Source organism: Taeniopygia guttata, chromosome 2, assembly GCF_048771995.1.
Source record: "Taeniopygia guttata chromosome 2, bTaeGut7.mat, whole genome shotgun sequence".
Lineage (NCBI taxonomy): Eukaryota > Metazoa > Chordata > Aves > Passeriformes > Estrildidae > Taeniopygia > Taeniopygia guttata.
Window position 1 is genome coordinate 55,834,449 of NC_133026.1, and position 23,079 is coordinate 55,857,527.

The following is a 23,079-nucleotide window of genomic DNA, read 5'->3' on the forward strand; positions in this document are numbered from 1 at the left end:
ACTCCCTGGTAGACATTACAAGAGAGATTAATCTGACTAAGGACAATTCTGTGATAGGTAACAATGTCAGTACTGCTGAGAATTCAATTCCTACTGGCCTTGCAATTTAACATGTAAAAGCACTTGTACACAGGAGTTTTTTGTTTCACAATGGCGGTCTGAATAGAAAATGGACTAACATATGTGATAAATCTTACAACTTGCAGATTACAGTATATTTAGATTTTCTTTTTGTTTAAAAACAAAAAAACCCCCAAAAAATAAAAAGGAAGGCCGCTAAGCCTGCAGACCATCTCCTTTACCAACATCTAAGGAGAGAGTAACCAACCATACTAGCAAGGTCTGCTGTGCCACAAAGCCTATTCCTGGCTTTGCAGCCCCCTCCTCCTGCTGTTGACCTTGCAATTAAGCATATGGGCTGGTAACTGTAGTAAGAATTAGTGAAAAGACTTCTCAAAGACAGGCTTCCTGCATTCCCTCTGGCCTCTTGTAGCAAACAGTTTGTTTTTTCTCCACATTCCCCTTCAACCTACTATTTTACAAGCATTCAGTAATGCCAGTAGGACTTTTAATCCCACTGGGTTATATAGAGTACAGGAAAGCAAATTGCTTTTTTCTAAAGTTAGTCCTAATACTGCAAAAAGATGTTACAGGTAAAGCATAGAACACAGCAACTCTGTGGCAAGGAGAAATTAACGTACCTAGATTCATTTATCATGGGAGAAGCCTTCAAAAAATAAAACGGAAAGAAAGAACGACTGAATAAATTTTGTGAATTTTTTAGGTACTATGAATAAGCTTCATTTTTTATTAACAGACAACTCTAGAGGTTCTTCAACTGCAGAACAAGTTTTTACTGCCATATTTTGGATGGTATGACTTGTCATGCTTGTAGCACTTTCAGTTATAACACAATATTGTAAGATGAGGGGAGGCCAAGTTGTTTCAAGTAAAGAGATATTCTTCTGTCATGCCTTCTTTTCACTTCACTTCTTTACCCCTTAGACATACTTGTTTGGGTCTCCACTGCAAGGATTATTTCCTCCAAACTAATTTCCTTCTGCAGGGGGAAAAACTGACAAGACTGGCATGCAAAAAATCTTACTGTTATAAGCTTCAAAAACGAGATACATTTTTCCTTTTGTAAGAGCTGTTGTAACCAGCAAGATATAATCACCATGTCCCTGCTGCTCCCAGAGAAACAGAACAGGATCTGTGCTCTTAACAGAACTTGAACCTGTTTCAGGTGTAGTAGCACAACACATGATAAACCCGAAGGCTTAAACTGGGATCAGGTATTACACCGAATGTCAGTCAAACACTATCCTACATGAAAGTGGCTCCAACTCCCCATTTGCTTCCCACTCTCTCTACATCCCAAGAACAAATGTCTGAAGGAGAGTCAATGCATTTTAACAGGTTTGATTTGTATCAAATATTATGTTGTGTTCTCTTTTATTCCTTAACAAAGCCCAAAATTGTAACAAAAGAAATAGGCACTTCTAAGTTTTATCTTATTGAAGTAATACTCTAACTATGCTTCATTACTCAAAAACTGAAGCATGAATGGCTTCCCAGTTATTTCAAATTGATGATAAAATAGTCAATATAATTTATATGATCTGTTCCACATGGGGTCATCAGATAATGCATGTCTAGGCAAAAACACCATCACACACTCTCATACTAGAGAATAAGTCTGAGTGAACCTAAAGCTAGCAATTTGCCCTTGTTTGAGCTGGGCTATCATTAATTGTCTTCACCATAGCTAGTACAGGGCTGTGTCTTAGGTTAGTGCTTGAAACAGTGTTGGTAAGAGAGGAATTTTTTTTTTACATTGGTGAGCAGGGCTTCCACAGTGTCAAGGCCTTTACTTCTTTTAGTACTGCCCTGCTGGCAAGGGTTCTGGGGATGCATAAGGAGTTAGAAAGGGACTCAGCTGGGACAGGTGACACCAACTGACCAAAGAGATATTCCATACAGTAGGACATCACACTCAGCTCATAAAGCTGGGAGGAGAATAGGGAAATGGGCAGGAGGATGTTTGATGTGAGGACTTTTGTCTTCACAAGTCACCACAGCTACATGTGATTGAGCCCTGTTCTCACAGAGGTGTCTGAACTCTTGCCTGCCTTTGGAAGTGATGAATTAATTCCTTGGTTTGCTTTGTTTGTGGGCATGTGGCTATTGCTTTCCCTCTTGAACTGACTTTATCTCAAAACATGAGTTTTCACATGCTCTTCCTATTCTCTAGCCCATCCCACTGGGTGAGAACCTGCATGGTGCTTGGCTGCTGGGCGGGGTCAGCCATGACACCACTACAAATAATAGACACCTTGGCCTATCAAATATATATTTCAGTTACCTCACACTCTCTAACAGAAAGAATTCACATTATAAATCAAGACATTACACTTCATTCTCCTGACACATGATTCTTTAATTTGAAGATAATTTATTCTGTTGGGGTTTCAGTCTATTTATCCTCATCTACTGACTGCTAGAAGAAGGAATAGAGTTACCTGAAAAAAAACTATTATGCTATTAAGTCATAAATGAACAGAATCTTAAAGGCAGTTCTCATTGAGCCAACCTCCACTGTTAAAAGTATGATTTTAAACTTTATACTTAATACACCCAAAAGGAAAAAAATTAAAATGGGGTATTTTAATGAATTACTTTGCAAAAAATGTCAGCTTATCAGGATGGATATGCAAGATAAGGTACTAATAAAGTTAACAAATTTTCTACCACGACATAAAGAGAATTATTAAAGTGATCTCACTATCAGTGATGTTTAATGCCATAACTCCTTAAATCATTATGTTCTATTCTGGTAAAATGAAAGCTTCCCATGAAGTGTGGAATATCTTACTGCCAAGTCTGACTAGGAAACCGCCAACATGTTTTAAACAGGATATACAGTAATAAACTGCAGTACAACTTGCCAATATGTAATGACTTACTTTTCAGTACTGCATGCATTATAACATTTTAAAACAACAACGCTGAAAGATACCATTTCCTTTGCCATCTCCTTCCTGCTTGCTGAATTTTGAGTATCCTAATGACAGACTAATTCTGCTAAAGAAAAACCCACTCCCTGTAAAATAACTGAATATTTTTCCCCTGTAGTTGCATAGAAGTTATTTTAAATACAAAAATCCTGAAGCATTTTCTCTGGACTGTTTCTATACTTCTCCACAGGATGTTGATGCAACACTAAAACCCCTTTGAGGGGATAGGTTAGAAGTTATTGTTCCAGACCCTTGCTGTGAATATCTCCTTGAATACTCCTTCCAGGCAGTCACTGATATAGTTTGTATGTAGTATTATGCTGTGAATCCTAGGTGTCAAGTAGCCCTGCTTGTTTCCTATGAATGCTTTCCCATCCCTCACCTTTCTATCTGTCTCTGGAGAGGAGGTCAGCTGTGGTTAGGCAATGTCTATGCATTTGGAATACAAAAGACAAGTATCCTGAGGTTAAGTCATTCAGTTTTAAGATTAAAAACACCTTGACAGCAACCAGGGAAATGCTGATGCATAACAAGTGCATACATAAGTCTGCAATAGAAAGATCTTGCTCCAGATATATAGATTGATCTGTTAATGCAAAATAATTTTTTTCAAAGTGTCTGAGGGGTTTTTATTTGGTTTGCCTTCTTTAAAAAAAAAGAGCTCTGCAGCAGCCTGTTTCAGGCAGATTGCACATTTTTCAAAGCAATGCCAAAGAAGTGCAGTTTCACAAAACAATTAGCATTGCTGTTGTAAACACAGGCTCCCAGCTTTCTCCTGAAGCTCAATGACGATCTAATTTTTTCAGATCTCCTTGCTTGTGCAAAGGAGGTTCATAGTACTACCCCTTAGACAATTGCTTTTGGTCAAGAGAAACAGCTCCAGCTTTGTTTATTTATTATACAGCTAACTTGCAGTCAGACCAAGAATTGCTGGTGCTGACACTGGAAATGTGATTGACTGCACCTTGTAACAGTATATTTAAATAATACATGAAACTATATCTAAATCTTTTCTCTCAGATTTTTTTCTCCAAGTGGTTCTTTATCACTTCAGAAATCCTTTGTTAAAAAACTATATTGGTGGCTGAAATTTCCATTGCTCATTGCTTCTACCCTCCCTCAAAATATTCTGCCTCTCATAGTTGATGATCCACTGAAGAGTTAATTAAGGCCATACATTGGTCAGCCCATATTGCATTTAGACCATTCTTGTTTATCATCTCTTCACAGAAATTTTGAGACTCTGAGGTGTATAAAATATACAGAAAAATTCAAAATAATAATCTCATGTTTTCCCCTTAAAAACAGAAAGCTGAATGTATAATATGAAGAGCAGGGATGACAAACTTCTGTGGCTCAAACAAGTGAAGACAAAGACCCACAGCAAGGTTAGCATTTTCTATTTTTGAAACAAATTCCATATGATAGCAGTGTATCAGTTATAGCAGTTGACACTTTGCTATAAAATCCTTCCTATAATTGCATCAATTAGGTGCTCAAGAAAAAATGATGAACATTTAAGGGCTGAACATTAATGCATGCTATATAAACACTTCAAATTTTTCAAGCAGTGGGGAAAAATAGTTGATCACTATTTTACAGAAGATGTATGTTTAAATATGTTGGTAGCTAAAAGCCAGAAGTTCTGATTTCAGTTTCTGTTCCCAGTGAAGATGTTCAAAAGACCTACAGCCCTAACAAAAGTGGAAGAAGACCAATAAGTAGGAAGATTATATGTGCAATATATTCACCATTGGTTCATCCAAAGTCTAAAGGTACTTTTCTCCAACACTTAGCATTCTGATATTTGAAATAGTCTAACATAAAGAAACAGAACATTAACAGAAAAATAAAAGACAAATGAAAACAAAAAAAAAATTCTACAAAATCATGAGTTGATTTGCCACACGAGTGAACTGAAATGTTCAAGGCTATGTCAATTATTTTGTCTACAGCTTAAACTCATTACATGTTTCCTTATTAAGGCAGTTTGTGTATGCCCCCATAAGTGCCAATTCTGAAGTTAACTGACACATTGAAATGTATGAAACCAAAACACTTTTTAGCTTATTATGTTGGCTAGACATGTACTATTTCATTAGAAGTACTAGGAAGTGTTCCACAGCATTGGAATTCAATTATCTGTCCTTTTAATTGTTACAACAGTCCTGTCTGGCATGGTTTTTGGCCTGGATTAAACAGTGCTCTCCCAAACTATTCTTGGGCACAATTCAGGAAATGGAAATGTTCAGAAACTACCCCCAAATGCCAATTTAGAAACAGCAATTATATTTTTGAAGACTAGGATCCTAGTGTTCTGGCATTAAGGCTAGTCGACATAGTACTGTTGTACTTGTGACATACCCATAGGCTTATTTAATTTACCAATATAGGAATAAGCAAAAAATCCCCCCAAAAATACTTCTCAAAGCAAAAATACTGCAAAAAATTCAGATGTCAACAGAAGTTTGGCATTGCCCAGATGACTAAATGAAGTTGTTTATATAGCCTAAGATTCAGATATTTTCTAAAGGTATTAATAAAAATTTAAGCAAGGAAAGAGAGGTCAGAAATGCAAACCCACTGTACCACATGAAGAGAATCTCAATTTTAAATTTATCTTTATTTTTCATCTTCAATGCAGAGGAAAAAAATCCTGACCTACAAGTGCTGACAAGAGGTATATTTAATTCTAGCAACATTTCACCTAGCAAAAAGGTACCCCTTTACAGCTCTATAGGATACCTATTGATTAATACTAAAGAATGACAGCACAGTCATTTTGGGAAAGATGATAGAGCAGACTAAGAGAAATCCACTTTCCTGAACAATACTTTTTAACTGCTTAGGGACACCATAATACAAAGAGCTGCTTAGAGAAGTGGAGATACCTACCTAAACACAGACCCTAAAGCATCTTCAAATATTTACTATTTCCTTAATGATGAGATTTCCAGAAGAACAGAGGGTTTAAATAATATATGCCAACTAGCCTATATAAAAATTATATATAGTGTTCTATATTAATCAGTCTCTTTCCTTTTTGGAGTAGTTTGAAGCTGTATTACTCCCCTTATGGGAACCACCTGAAACAGCTCCTTATTGGAGTCAGTGATTTTTTTTTTTTAGTGTGCAGTTTAAGAAGTATTTAAATATATATATTATATATATATATATATATATATCATCTTCCAATTGAAGCAGTGTAGTGTGTTAGCCTACGTGCTAGAAGCTGTCTTTTAAATTAGCATTCCTTTCTCCCTGGAGACTGAGAAGTACAACCAATAAGATTTCTTGATGACAAAACAGTCATGACAAGAATTAATTTTTGTCTTTCTAGGCATCTACATCCAGCCTCTAAATCTGACTAATAATAATACCTTAATGCATGCTGTCTCCCTTCAGCAGAAATGTTTTGCTCCACAGTTTCTGGTGAATATTTAGGAAGAAGAGCTTGGAGTAAAAATCACTGTAAGGGAAGGGAAAAAAAAAAATCTAGTAGAAGCATAGGAAAACACTGTGCATTTAATATCAATATCAATTTAATTTCAATAGCAGCCAATTACAGGTATGTGATCTACTATTTTTTTTTTAATTGTGAAAAAAAAATTCTTGGTCTCTCTATCTGTAATTAAAGTGCTAATGAAGATATCAATGGACTATCAACCAAATTAGTATGCAGTATTATTAACCAATACTGTAGGGCTACTTCCAGAGGTCTCTTGCAAGATGCCTCATCTAAGCCTGTACATATTTGCCACAGTTTCCAAGAAATCCTAAAATGTTAATCAGGAATTTTTTTTCCCCAAAATGTGTAGTATTTTAGAAAATTATCTCCTATGCTTTACATACTAAGTGTTTAGTTATGCAACACACTACAGATCATGGAGGCTGTCTTATATCCCTTTCAAACTTCCCATATTTCTTCTCAAGAGAATCCTTGAAATCACAACTCTCATCAGTATATAATCACATCTCATCAGTAGATCTTCCAGCTCTTCTTTCAATTGGAGATCATTAACCAATAATTAAATTTTCTGTGCTTCATTTTCCGATTAGTATTTTCTTCTGATACTCTCTCAAGAAGTTATTATTTCCCTGAAGATATACATAGCAAACTTGGATAACCCCCATGTCTAAATACTTTTAACTCCTTTGTTCTCATTTGCCCAACTAACTTCAATGACTAGAAATGTTGATCATTCTTTTATACTCTAAAAACTACTATAACTAGTTTATTGCCTTTTAAAATGCTGTAAACTAGCAAAAAACATGAGCATGTTTGTGTTAAAGGAAAAGGGACCAATGAAAACAAAACCACACATTTAAAATAAACCTGAGAAAAGTTATATAAGTGCAAGGTCAAAAAGCCCATGAAGGGAGGACAACTGACATAAGAGGGAACATCTTACCTTGTAGAATTTGCCTCTGAAATGCCTCAAAGCCTGGCCCGCAGCCTCATCCTCTGTCTTAAGCAGGCTGGTCATTACACATCCAAAAACTCACGTCCTGCTAGCCTCAGCATAATATCCTGACACCGTCACAAATGGGCAAATGTTTTGAGTAACTAATTTTTAATAGTCCAGTCTCATATGCACTAAATAGTACAAACTCAAGTCTACAAAACACACACAAAAAAACTAGAGGGGGAAAGATGAATTTTTTATCAGTGGCAGTCACTTGCCTCATGAATCTGCCTCAACAACACTAGCACAAGACCAGCAGTGTGGGATTAACAACATGTCAGAAAAGAAAGAAAAACAGGGCTACAGAGGCCCTGGAAAACTGTACCTCAACAGCTTTATTGCTGCCTTAGTAAAGAGCTTCAATCCTACTAATACCAAGGGACCTGCAGTGCCAGACGTCATATTTATTTCTACATAAGAAGGGATTTCCCCCACATAAACAGTGTGTCCTCATAGCTAGCACTGTGTAAGAATAGTCAGGCTTTTGCACTAATCATAGCTGGAAAGCTCTGTCAATATTGAGAAAATGTTAGTTTCCATAGGATAGCACATATACTTCAAATGCCTTTTGATAGCGTATGGGCTATACAGAGAAAAAACATTAAAGTGCTTCCCTTTGCTGCTGTTTTTGATGTGTTGCTATGACTGCCTTGAAAGAGATGTGTTTTCACCCCTGCTTCAAGACCCACATTAAACAGATAAAAATACTTCCAAGAAGTTCCCTAATGCAGTATGTTAAAGGGAAAAAAAGGTATCACCCCAAATCAAATTAAAGCAGTGATGAAGAGGAAATGACTAAAGCCATATTTTCGGAAAGGTTCAGTATTCGTACCAGGACAAATTTTCAGAATAGTTCAAGCAGTAAGGATAAAAAAATTCTAAAATTTGCAGCTTGCTATACAGACTGCAAAGTAGCATAGCCAGTAATTTCATAACACTTTTCACAAACCAGTATTTACTGAAATAAGTAAACAGGAACTGAAGTCTTAAAGGAACAAATAAATATGAAAATGATATTTTAAAACAAGGTGGATTTTCTTTCACAAAAATATATTTGAGCTCAATTCTCAAGTATTGAAAAAACTACTCGAGAAACTCAGATATTAAGATCACTCATTTCCACCTTCAATTGATTAGTTAGGCCCAAATCTAGAGGATCTTCATCAAGCAGTTATGACTAAGACAGGAATTTAAATTTATTAATAGGATAATTAAACCTAATACTGTTGTTCAAATTTCAGTAGCATAAAAGTGGTAAACTAACAAAAAAAATTTCAAGCTTTCCCTTTAGACTGTAAATCTTCGCCACATAAGCCAATCTTCCCAAGAGTTGCTCATACTCTGTTTTTTTTTTCCCCCAATGTGTGAAACCTGTACAAACTAAAGCACAAAACCACACACTTCATTAAAAAAATGCATTATGTAGTTACATTAACAATGTCAGAAAATAAGCCATCTATTTACCTACCAAGAGAGATTGCAACCTGGATAGTCTAAACCATGTTCCAGACTTAACAGTAGAAGTTTTGGCATTGCTAAAAACACCATAAAACTGCATTACAAAAGATTCTGAAAGGCATTCAGTCTAGCTGTGTTTATGAGAGTATCCATGCTTGCTTTCAGCTGAATTTTCAATGAAACTCCTTAAGTTTCTGGCCTTCATACTTACTGTTTTTTTTTATCTACAAAGCAGAAATATTACAATTCAACCAGCAAAATCCTCTCTGCTGAAGATATCAGCCACTTCAGAGTCAAAAGACATCAAGACATTAAAATCACTCCTTGCATACCCCAGAAAACAATACCATCAAGAAGACTTGTTAAACTTCTGTAAGTGCTAAATTAATATGTAAAAGCTGATTAACAAACAGAAAGAAAACTTTAGACAGCTTATTCTAATGAACATGCTAAGCAGTTCATTTAGAAAACACACAAAACACTACATAAAAAATATTTTCTATCATGGTCCTGTAAAACAGCGGGGGGTATTTTAGTTATTATGCTGAAGTCACAGACTGTGTTAGGTAATAATTGTGTCCTGTCATTCTATAACAGTTTCTAGGCAGGGTTCTATAGCAAAGGAGAACTCTTCCTTTTTAAAGGTCACATAAGGGAAATGCTGAGGCAGGAAGAATCCTTGCACTGTTTCAATTATTTCCCACCCTGCCCTCTAAACAACTACAAATACATCTTCATGCCTTTTCTGATTCAAGGGAAAAAGTGCAAAGCATAAATATCTTGAGTGTCAGAAGAAAGTGAACAGTACCACTTCTTTAAAAAAATAAAATGAAAAATAACTGCTATCACAGGCAACACAAATCAAAGATAGAAATAAGATGCTTCAACAAGAATATTGGAAGTGGATGGTGATTAAGTGTACAGGTATTAAAATTTACTCACACAGTGAGGAAGAATCCATTGAAAGTACAAATACAACAGACATTGCATATTTTAGTTACTACCCTTTTTCAGTTTTCTTGTGTAAGTACAGGGCAGACATGATCACACTAATGTCAGATGAAATTTAGGTTTTCTGCTATATTACCGGAGTTTAAAGGGGTTTCTAGGCAAGAGCTCTATTTAGGGCAGTTAATACTCCACAGCTGAAGGAGTCCACAGCAACATGGGAAGACAACACATCTCATACATCTCCAGAAAAAGATTAAGCAAAAAAAAAAAAAAAAAAAAAAAAAAAAAAAGGAAAAAGGATGCACGTCCCACTACACTATAAAACTGAGGTGTAGCTTCAAACACATTTACTAAAGGAAATGGCTATAACTGTATATAAGCAATCTTCCCAGCTCCTTAGACCCCTGCTTTATCTCCTTTTACCAAGGAGGTTAATCTCCTCAGCACACAGAGAAGACTAAACATGGATTTTTTCAGTTATACATACAAGCAAGGCCCAGGGAAATACTGAAAAGGATCTAAAAGTTTAATTCCTTTTAGATAACTAGATAAATTTTTAAAAGCCAAAAAAATCCATTAAAAAATCCAACCAAACAAACTCCCAAGCTCTTAGAAAAAAAAAAAAAGTCAGTCAGTGATAATATGTGATAAGACTATCTACCCTTCCCTTAGAAATTCTAGCACATACTTAATAGAACTAACTATCTAAAAACACTGTGTAAAGAGTGAAAGAAAATAGTTTCTCCCTACTTTTTGAATATTTTAAGGAATTTGGTGGTATAAATCAGCAAACATTTCTTACACATTTAGTACTTCAACCTCAAAATCTGTAATACTGAACAGTGCTAGAAAAAACATCAAAAAAGTTACCATAACTGCGATACAGGTAAATTTCAATCAAAAGGGCTTCAACTCTTCAACATGACAAACAATCATATTAGAAAGACTCTCCTATTTTACACAATCATCTCTGGAAAAATTAGGCTTTGCAGCAAGTTGGTAGTTCTTAAAAGGAAATTCAGACATCCAGCATCTTTCAGGAGATCAAGGACACCCATAGGATACAAATTCAACCTTGTGCAAAAGCCAGGTTTCCTCTTCTGCCTCCCTAGATCTTATAGTTAAGATCTTCAATACCTTTGAATATAAAATAACCTTATTTTCCAGCAAAAAGTCTTAACTTACACATCTCCCTAAAGCAAGGGTTTTGGGGTTTTTTTTTGGTTTTTTTTTGTTTTTTTTTTTTTTAAATCAAGTAACATCCTTTTTTCACCAGGAGAACTATTTGGACCACATAATTGCGTTCAGTTATTAACCTACAAGACTACAAACAGATTTTAAGCCCTTTAAAGATAAGTAATATTATTAGCATCCTTTGCTGACCAATGAAAAAAATTCCAACAAAACAGACTACCACAAATATGTGTTGTCCTTCACTGCTTTCTGCAACTGAACCAAATTTTAAACTGAAAACAGAAATATAAGCTGCCTCATTAAGACAGACAATAAATATCACCTGATCAAAAAAAAAAAACCCCAAGAAATCCTAACAATATCACCACACAAACACTTGCAAAAACAAACAAAAAACAAATCAGAGCTTACCAGAGGAAAGATTCTTCATAAACAAAAATAATTCATTTTCCTATTCCTTTCCTGAGAGAGCATTTTATAGAGGGGCCTGATTTCCCTAAGTATATCTGATCAGGCACAGCTGTGCATCAATTCCTTCCCCTGCACAGCTGTGAAAGATGAGGCACTGACTGCTGATATTTGTCAGATTCTGCAAGCTGCAATAGAAGTGGGATTTTAGGGGGATGGGGGGTTTAGAGGAAGAATTTCCTACTAAAATGCAATTAATAGTGTGATGTTTAACGTGTTACTTTATTCCAAAACACTTTTTTCTTTTGATTATGTGCAGGGATAGATTAATTGATAAACACAACAGATGGAGTTGGCCTAGCTGTTTCTCTGCTACATACTTCCTGACTAGCCAAACCCCCTCCTTTGGCCATTCTTTATTTACCTTCCATCTCACTGCCAAATTGAATGTATATGATTTGATATGTTTTACAGAGGACGCAGCAACTGAAGCCTCATTCTTCCAACATAACTTTTCTTTCCATTAAAATAAAGTATGTACACCACTAGAGTCACAATTGTGGTGCAAATTCCCACAGCAGCCTCAGCCTCTCTTCTGAATACGTGTTGAAGGTTATCTGCCATGGCTTCACATCCAGTAGGGTATTCCATTATTAGCCTGGAGTGCCTAAGGCTAGTGGATGTAAATCTGTGTATTCTGCTTCCCACTTACACTGCCTACAAAAACAGGTGTGCCTTAAAAACTGTAGGTAATGAAAATTGAGGCTTGGACATATCTGCAGCCTCAATTTCTGACACAATCAAGCATCGATTAACTCCATAATCAAGATTTATCCCTGAAAGAAGTTAATAGAGGATCAAAGAAATATAGAAGAAAAAGGTGGAGACAAGGGGTGATGTATGAGAAACTTGCAGAGTAAAACAGGGTAAAGAACACAAGTGGCACTTGTGAAGGAAAGACATAGAAAAAGACAAAAGGCACTTAAACCACTTGTATAGACACTCACTCTGAAAAAGCAGGGCAAGAGTTCCATATTTAAACAAAGAAAAGTAAAGAAAAAATGCATACAAAGCATTTTAATAATGTTTTAGTGTTTTAATAATGGATACATGATGAAAGTCAGGATTAATATTTGATTTTAGAAGTTAATGTTACAGCTCAGTGCTTTACAAAAAATTAGTCACCACATCCATTAGTTTGTTATTTATTTGAGTGAACATGGGTATTGTAAAAATTGTTCAGAGTAATTATAACACCATTAATGACTCTATAGAGGGACTATTGCTTGCAGCTTTGGAGACTATTGCTAACACCTTTATTAGATCCCTGAACATATTCTGCTTTCCCAGAGACAATGTTATGTTTTGGCCTAGCCATCTGTTCTTTCTTGATGAAAATTTATGTATATATATTATTAATTTTATTATACATATTTGGTATCCAAAAATGTATATTCTGTAAATTCAGATATTCAATTTTACATTCATAGTGACTTCTAAGGAAGTTCATAATTCTTTGAACAGGATTCCTCACTCAAATATTAGATGACCATATTAGATTTATTTCCTTTAAATGAAAATAAAAATAAAAGTGATGTTTCCCCCCAAATTAGCAAAACTTATGGGTTTCAGAATCACTCAGCTTCCTGTATGTTTCAGGCAGATGATTTTCTTTTGTTTTAAGTGATTTTCTTTGCACAGAACTGACATCTTTTTTAACAATATCTTGTGTATGTGCTTTTTCTTTCCAAATCTCTCTCTTCTGGAAGGAGAAACTCACTTTTTCCTTCTAATTCTGGCAGTCTTGTCATGGCTTTAGAAGAACAACAGTGATGAAATTTTGGGTGATTAGAATGTTTGAGGTGTGGGTGCAGAAAAATAGGATGGATCCCTCACAACATGGACTGGCTGTGATGTAACATGATCCACCTTTCATTCAGACTGGGATTAAATGCTTTCAGGTATTTGGGGATCAGTCAGGTCACAGATAGTTGGACAAATGTTGTGTATTTTCTGTTAGCCTCTACCATTCCAAACTAGAATGCGCAGACAACTCCTTTTTGTTTATTTCTGTATATTTGATATCAGGGTGACTAAATTTAATGGATTAAGAATAGCTTTGATTTTCTTAATTGCTTCTCACAGTATAAGCCACAATTCATAATTATTTCAGCTTTTACTATTTCAGAATCTGCTAGAATTTACTAATGCCTTGGTTTCTGCTTTTGTCTATCCAACAGCTTTCCCTGCATGATGGGTCAAGCTCTATCCTCTCCTTTAACTCCAGGAATGAAAGCAGGAGTACAGAAGGCCACATAAGCATTACAGTCTTCCATGATGCTGAAGCTCGAGATGCATAACAGAGGAGCCAAGCAGACACCTAATGCCCAGTGTCATGCGGCACTCCTCACTCAGCTTGGATGGGTATGTGTGATGTGGTGCAACATGGGCAACTTGGGGAGAGTTCTTATGGAATCTGCACTTCTACATTTCCAACACCTGTAAAAACAACACAGGAATCCTGTTTACCACAGCAGGTGTAGAAGTGAAATAAAATTTGTTCTCAAAAAATATAATGGGTTTCATGTTATTTAAGCAGTGCTCCATTCATGGTAGTGTTCTCAGTTTTACTGTTTACATTCTGATAGCCTATTTGAGTAAAACAGATTTGCATAGCTTCTTTGACAAGAACCACATTTCATAGATGACATTTTAGTATTTTGCCTGAAATCAACATAATTATTTTTATGTGCATTCTTTTTATTACCTACTACTGCCTGAGTCCTGTAGCAAATTGAAAAGTCATTAACTTTTCTTGTTATACTGAAGTGTTGCAGTGAGTTTTGATTCATGTGAGTCAATGATAAGTGAGTACAGTTTAACTTATAAGTAAATCTTCCTGGGAATACAGTTAAATCACTGGCCAAACGTAGGCTTCACTCTCAGATAAGAAAAGCTATGATCCAATTTGATACTAGATTTTATATAAATGAATTTATCTAAGTAATATCCAGTAAACTTATCCAGAAACCTGAATGAAGTCTTTGACGGCAACAAACTGGCTTTTATCACATACTTAAATTTCAGCTTCTGCTATTTTCAGAAATCAGTGTGCTTATGCTTGTACATTTGGTCTACCAGAGTAGAGATTTTTAGGCTATATTCTTTTAAATTTGCTTTCATTACACTTACAAATTTGTGTTAGAGCTCCAGAATCATACATACACTGCTGACATGGCAGTCAAGGAGAAGGCCATTTAGACTCCAGGCAATTTCTTAAGATAGTAGCCCAATAAATTATACTTTGCCATTCCCTATTCATCTAAACTGACACATTAATCTAAAAATCTTTCTTTTAAAATTTTTTTATTAAATTAATGAAAAGTTGTGTGATACTGAATTTGTGAAGCTATAGTTATTAAAAATAAAAGGATAAATGATGATTAGTCATACATTAAGCAATGTGAATTGCTACCATTTCCTTTTTGTTCCCATTCTTCCACGTGTCAAACATATTCTGCTACTTATTAACAGAATATAATTTCATTAGACATTAATATTTATGACTTTTTGTCATGTAGAAACACATTAAAGCTAACAGCATAACTGCATCTCTTTCAATGCACTATTAATTTTTTTCAGGTGCGGTATTCACTTGGAACATCGTTTCATAGCTTGAAATGCATTTTAATGTGTAAAAATTTACTGTATTATATATATATTAATTTGGCACTTTTAAAGCATCTCATGTATGCGCATACTCTTGCTCTCCTGCTTATGCATCTCATCTCTTGGATTTTTTCACATGCATAGATCATCTCCTGAGACTGCAAGCACAGAGCTTGTACATATGGTCTGATCTAAATTTCATGTCATTTGAGAAGACACTAAGGCAAAAAGTTTGACCATGGAGAAAGCAGGTTTTTCAGTGACTGATATTGATAACATTTACAATAATGAATAATGAATTTTACATACACAGAATAAGATCACTGCTGTATCCAGAGAACTGGCATAGATTTCACGACATAGATTTGCTTCCATTTTTTTGCCTGGCACAATGGTGTCAGGCAAAAAATTGCTGACAGATTATTTAAGTATTATGGTGATACAAAGGACAAGATTGCTTGGAAGATAAGAATTTTTTACAAAGACACACTGATATAGTTGGGGAAAAAAAAGCGTAAGATTTCAAGCACAAAAGCATTTCCACAGTCCATTGTCAGAGAAACAACAAATAGGAAACAAGAGTGTGGGGGGAGTAGCATTGTTGAGAGCTTCATCCACTAAGGAAATTAACTACACAGATGTATTTCATTGCCTGGTATCATCTGATCTTTCATTCAAAGTGGAAAGCCTTAAATCTATGTAATCTATTCTTTTAGCAGACCTGCAATTCCACATCATATTGCCACAAATCATGCACACATTTCTTTGTTATCATATGTTCCCTCATCTTCAGATGACAGTTTGATGTAGTTTATGAGCTTGCACAAGTCTATTCTGTATTTTTTTCTGACAGACAGTTGATTTTTAGTGTTGTACATAGATTCAGCATTTCTGAGTTTAGAAATCTAGCCTACAAGGACCCTCAAGGGAAGCAAGCAGGGCTTTTTTTTCTGATTTATGGGTAGGAAGTTGTGCCAGAAACATCGCTTTATTGCTTAAAGAACCCCTTACACATTATAACCTTTTTGCTGTTGACAACATTTGGCAGTAGATACTTTAAAGTAATGCCAAGGCACAGATTTTTGCAAAATTCCTGGCTATACATCCTTAACTTGTGCTGAAATGAAAGCACAGTTCACTTTGAAGTTACTGGCCCAGAAAGTTGTATCCCTGTTGGCATTCTTGTCAGTGGTCTCAGCAGACAGAAGCACCTTCTCTTTTGAATAGCTCTTGGTTTAGTCCAACAGATAACTACAACTGTCCCCACAGTTGAACTAATTCAGTGAACAGATAAAGGGATTTAATTCTCCAGCTTTCCCAAAGCTGTTCCTTTTGAAACAGTAAATTCAATGAACAGAAAACAAAATGTATAAGCCTTCCTAAGATAACACAGGTAATCATCAAATTAAATCTAAGTATTATGTAAATGCATTCTTGGTATTTGACTTGATGTATTTCAGGATATTGTCTTTAAGCCTCCTAGTTCTCTACATATTATAGTCTTTTTACCTCTGGTATAAAATACTGCAAAGCCATACTTCTTCCTGCATCTTCAAAGCTTGAGGAATCTGACTATGTAAGGTTTTTAAACTAAAAGCCTTTTTGGCTCAAGGTTAGTTAAAGGGTTAATGCAGACAGTTAAGAAATGTGCTTACTTTGACTAACAGGCTTAAGTAATGTAAGAGTTTACATATTCCTATGTGATTATAGTAAGCATATAGCAAAGCACTAGCATGGGAAGCTCTTGTTACAGGCCTGTGTGCTCCTGAACAAGGTGTTCAGCACTCCAGTGGCCATACACAGACCCATGACATGAACTAACATCAAGGCCAGTTTATGTCTAATATCCACCACAGGGGTCATGTCTGCAGTGCTCTCTGCATATTACAGTTTGGGGGAAATTTACACTTTACCATTCTGTAGGTCTTTTACAAACACCTCCTAAACGTGTATTATTGTGGTCTATCTATTGTATTGCTGACACTAATCCTGAAGATGTAGTTCTCTCATTACTTATTAACTACTTGCTGCTCATAAATGCTTCAACCCTGATTTAGCTCAAATCAAGTGAACAGAGAAGTTTTTCCCAGTACGAGTGGTATTATTGGGTTTTATGCCATGCATCACGCAACTCCTTGGGGATCAGCAGAGATCCTGGGTCACCTTTATTTCCAGGGAGATAAAAATATGTAGAAAACTTCGGTAAGTCACTGCTGGAATAATGAAGGCACTTCAAATGGAAGAATATACAGGAGTGACACCTAGGATACCTGGCAGTTCTGGAACAAGAGCAAGGGAGAGAAAATTCCTTGGAAGACAGCAATCAATTTGGACCTGAGGGAGATGCTTATTTCTACAGAAAAAGAAGCAAGGATACATTTTGACTGGGAATGCAATCAGCAAGCAGTACTTTACTGTGAGCAGTGCATAGAGGAATAATAAAACCCACAGGCAAGACCATTATCATTCTGACAATGAGATCTCTCCGAAGTCCTAATTTTTTTCTTGACTTCAGATTCTGAAAACAGACTCTAAGGAAGCTACAAAACACAGACACTAGATAGTGTCCTTTCTGTTAAGTAAATCCTATTTTTTACTGTTTGTGTGTAATATGAATAATAAAATATAAGAGGCTAACCTGTGTTTTTTTCCCAAATGAAACATCCATGTTGTGCTGATACACACTGGTATTTTTAAGTTTATTCTCCTCCTGTCTGGACAGGATAAACTGCATTTATGTCAGTCTGAAGAACTGATTTATATTGTCACAAGAACAATGTGTTTTATAGTGTTGTCTGACTTTGCCTATCTATTTATAGTTCCTGGTCCAGTTCACTCCTAGACAAGCAGCCTGTCATGCCTTTTCTTTTCTTAATGTGCTCAAACCTGTGACTTTGAGCTGTCCTTACTCTTTGCCTTCCAACTGAGTGATCAGAATTCCACTAGTTTCTAAGTAAATACATTTGAGTACTGCAAAACTAGATCCTATTCAAATTAATTTCCTTCACAGTTTGATCAATGTCCTAGATGTACATTTCCTAGGACTTTATGAGGTAAATTTCATAGCATTGTATCATCACTGTATGAGGTACATTCCACAGCTTTTTATCTAGGTGTTTTATAAGATATATTTGATAGTATTTTATGTAGCTACTTTATCAGATAGCATAAATAGCATTTTAACAGAAACCATTTAAGGCATATGTCATGGCATACAGTTGCCTACAAATATATAAACACAGAAACAGTGATAGAAGACATGAAGAACAATGTTAACTCTCATTATTCTGAAGAAAATAATTGCAAAACTGAACTTTCGGCACAGTATATATTTTTGTACAAGGCAATGTACGTACAATGATTCAAGCAGAGAGTTTTTCTGTTTTGCTTCTTACATGATAGAACTACTCTCTCCCAGGTGTATTTCCAGTCTAGTAGTACTTGTAACATAATATTTCTGTATATCCTGCTAATGTATACTCACTTTTTTTCTGATATATTTTCTGCTTTCTCTCCTCACAAATCAGTTCCAAGTCCTCTGACATAAGATGCTCCTGCAGAATTGCAGTCCCTGTCCTTACTCATCCCTGCAGTGAGTGCACTTCTGCATCACTCAAAGATGCTCTGCAGCCAAGCTCCCCAGGCAAAGTCCACAAAACTACCTCAGGCATTAGACAAAGAAGGGTACCAAAAAACAGAACTAAGAGGGGTAAAATTATTATGATTTCCCTGGCAGTGGGAAGAAGTCAGGAGAAAGGAAGCACAAAACTGATGATTTATTTTTGTATTTGTTTCCATGGAAACTGAGCAAAAAGCCCCAATAACTTTTGGATTTTTTTTTTCTGTACTTCTTACAGGCCCACCATATTTGCTAGGGTAACCATGAAGTACAAAATCTTAGTAGACTTCCAACACTTGTCAAATATATAAAGGAAATAAGGAAGGCAAAGAGGTTATATTTGGAGAATTTAAAGTGAGGATTAGAAGGGTTGGAACGGGTTAGATATTTGGCAGAATATCTAAATGATCTGAAGCTTATGACTGAATAGATTTCGTATGACTTGGTAGGGAAAAATCTCTCAAAAACCTGACTCAGAAAGATTTTAGAGCACAAAAGAAAAAATTCATTGAAACCAGCTTGTTTAGATCACCATTAGACAAACAATGAAGGTGGCATAAAGTGATAGTGCTAAATGAACACTTTATTGTCCCCCATTTACCAATACAGTGACCTGTAAGAGCAAGGAGTTCTAGTAGTCCACCATCCACCTCCTAGAATCTTTCTAAACCAGCATCTCAATCTACTCATTAGAAGAGTAACCATGCAGAAAGCCACACATTCATATTTACACAATCAATCAATCAATCAATCAATCAATCAAAAAGACAGAACTTTAGAGAAAGTCAGATTTCAAAACTTGTTTAGTTTATGCTGTAATCCTTTTGTCAACAGTTTCTGTTCTTGAAATATACTATCTTAAATGATTCACATTTTCCTGTACGATGCACTTAGTTTTTTATTGAATTTATTAAAATGTAGAAGAATTGTGATATGAAAATTTTATCTAAAGGCGTACAAAGTCAAACCTCCTACATGCTAAATACCAGGCCTAAATCCCAAGTTCATTAATATGTAAAATAAAAATAACAGCATGCATCCTGTCTTGAAGGTAGGAATATTGGCACCCATAAGTGCAGCAAGAAGGATCTTGAGGGTGACATGCATCTGCCTATCCTGAAGTTCTGCACATAGAGAAACTTCAGAGAGATCTCAGATTTCTCATTATACATTCCATCCTGAGAGTAAGGAGGAAAATATGATATTCAAATTTACTTCAAGTACTTTACTACACAGAACATTCTGGTGTGGTACATGGAAATGCCATCATGTCTTCTTCTAAACACACGCATTTGACTTTTTATTTTTCAACCAATTGAGTAATTATTTGCAGCAATACTAGTGCTCAGGGTAAGATTTCATCAGCCAAAATTGCAGAGTAACAACACCATTAATACTTACAGGACTAAGCAAAAATTAAATATATGTAAAGACATGAGTTCCACAGCACATACATGATCAGAGAAAACAGTGCTTATAAACATTGCTGAAGGAGAGGATGAACAACAGGGACCAGGTTTCCTCCTTGGTGTATAGTTGGGAAAACTACGCGAGTAAAGTTCTGCATGACTTAAGCATGGCAAATTATGTAATTTGTCACTCAGCATTCTTTCAAAAATAATGATTTTCTTGTAATTTTAGGCATATTAATCTGTATAGTAAAGTCAAATCATGTTTGGCTAATAAAAAGTGGAATAGACATTTCAATACTGGTTTGCTGCTGATGCATGAGATAAATTCTTAGGTAAGCTGTCACCTGATTCTCCAGAGCAATTGCTGGATAACCAAAGTCTGCAGCAGTTTCCTCACACTAGTAACCCTTAATCTAAAGAAATTTGACTCATGAAGAGCAAGTCCTTCACATCATGCTACTATTGATTCTGCCAGGTCAGTTACTAGAACATCTACTGAAGCTGCTAAAAACTAAAATAGTACAATGGTAATTTCCAGTGTGAAGGCAAGCAAAGGCACCATAATGGTGTCCTCATGAACTGCTTCATATCATGACCATTTAATGGCACTGAATATTTTTTCTTTAGGTCTGATAATCATAAGTTGCAAGTAGTACCTTCTGCCTGCCGAGCTGTTGATGAAATATGTGACTGAAAAGTCAAAGAACTGTCTGGCTCACACTATGCTTCCCATGGTGCATCACAAGAATGAAAATGAAAAAATCGCAAATTTTGTCAGACTGCCAAAATATCTCATATAATTCTGAAATCAAATCAGCTTTGTTGCTCCAGGATCAGCTGAAGGGGCAACACAGCAGGGCACAATCCATATAGATGCACGCACCGGTGACAACATTCTGACACAGATGATTTAGAAGTTGATATGCCACTGACAAACAAGAAAGAACTGGCTGAGGATGTGAAGATCAGTGACAGTCTTGACAGCAGTGAGATGCTGGAGTTTAAGATCCCAAGAGAAGGGAACAAGACAAAAACCCAGATCACAATCCTGGATTTCATGAGAAGAGACTTTGGACTGTCCAGGAACTTACTTGGACAAATTCCATGGGATATAATTATGAGAAAGAAGTGAGAGCCAGAAGAGCTGACTGATTTTCAATTTAACATAGGAGCACATGTAAAAGTCCCCCATTTTATTGGTATTCAATAGTTTTTCACTGGGAAAACATACATAGAATTTCCCTGGGAGACCTTACATTGCTTTAATTTAGTTTTTTATTCCTATTCAAAAAGACCCTTTAAAATGATCAACTTTGCAACACTCCAAAACTTTATTATGGTCTCCTTCCCTCCAAAATTTCTCATTTAGAAATATCAGATTTAAATGATGAAAAAAAGAAAGAACTCTCCATAAGACAGATGACAACACAAACCATAAAAATGGTTATCATAAAATATCTTTCTGACATCCAAGTTGAATTCTAATAGTAAGTAAAGTAGCAAAAGACAATTACATTCTGATCCATTTCCTATGAATATATGTTTAAATATTATGCAATATCCTATTAGCACCATTTTTCAAAAAAACGGTCTTTCCTGTCTTTCTTTTTTATTCATAACCAGAGGAAAACATTAAACTCTATATTTCCATTTGAAATTGAAGCACCATCTGGCTTATTTTATTTTGTTGTGTTGCTCACCTTGAGTGAATATGGACAAAAAAATTCAACAAATATGGAAAAAAGCAATTTAAGGTCAACATACGTGTGCTTGTATAGATATAAGGCCTGATTCTTGAAATTCTGCTTTATACAACTAATTTTAATCATGTCAGAAAGAATCTATGGGCTCAGGGGTAAGAGAAGAAGGGAGAAAACAACTTTGCAAACTGTCTAAAGGAAAGATAAGAGCTGTAATTTTAGTTCTGTAGGGATCACTGAAAGGGTTACTGTAGAGGTGTCTGTTTATATGGAATCTTAGCTGCAATCATAAATGAACTACAGAGGCACAGTAAAACCTATATTCTCACAGATTCAAAATGAGGAAATAATGACAAAGTAAAAGAAAATGCACAAACATGGGGGCTGAATTCAGCTATGTAATTAGCATAACTTTTCTTTCATGATATAAGAATTTCATTAATTATATGAATAAAACAAAACTGGCCAATGGACTTGTAAAATAAATTCCTTGCATTATATGGGTAGCAGCAAACAGAGACAAAATAATAGCAGCACTCTAAGATCTCCAGGAAGTTCAAAGGCTGTTAAAACTCAACAACAAAGAAGAAAAAATTGTGCAGTTTTCTGTTTTCACTCTTGTATGCTACAGAAGATGGACTGCAGCATTGAAAACTCATTTTAGTATATGTTGAGGGTTTTTCCTTGGTTTAGACTGGAAGAGAGAAAAGTTGAATATCATTCTAGTACTTAATTAAAATCCAGGTTACTTTGGAACTTCTGGAATCACATCTGACTAAACTACAGTTACAAATAGTCCTTGTATAAAATCAGCTTCTGTCTAGGCAATAACTTACATAAGGCAGTCCTCATTACATTTGATGATTTAAAAAAAAAAATCTTGCTAAATACATTGGACCAACAGAGAGAATGTAAGAGTAAATTCTGAAGTACTTTGCTGGGTTTTGACAATCAGGAAAGAAATAAAGATATGCTTTGCTGCCCTGTTGAATCAGGGTGAACTTATTTCAGCAAATATATGTGTAAATGTACACACACACACATAACTAACCCTTGTTAGCATTTTTAAATAGTGAATACAGACTTCACTGCTTCCACATGTATGGTCTGTGTGCATGTTTACACTGGTCCTAGGCAAAAACACAGAAAGGGTGGATGTCGTGGAGAGACAACCCAGACCAAGAC

General features: G+C 35.5%; 1 protein-coding gene across 1 annotated transcript in view; it reads right to left on the minus strand.

The window, feature by feature from the left end:
* Positions 1-18,918, minus strand: part of CDH12 (cadherin 12) — a 638,254-nt gene extending 619,336 nt beyond the window's left edge. The window contains exon 1 of the mRNA XM_072924059.1: positions 18,648-18,918. The gene's annotated coding sequence lies outside the window, so the exon portion shown is untranslated. The remainder of the gene's footprint in view (positions 1-18,647) is intronic.
* Between the last annotated feature and the right edge of the window lie 4,161 nt (positions 18,919-23,079).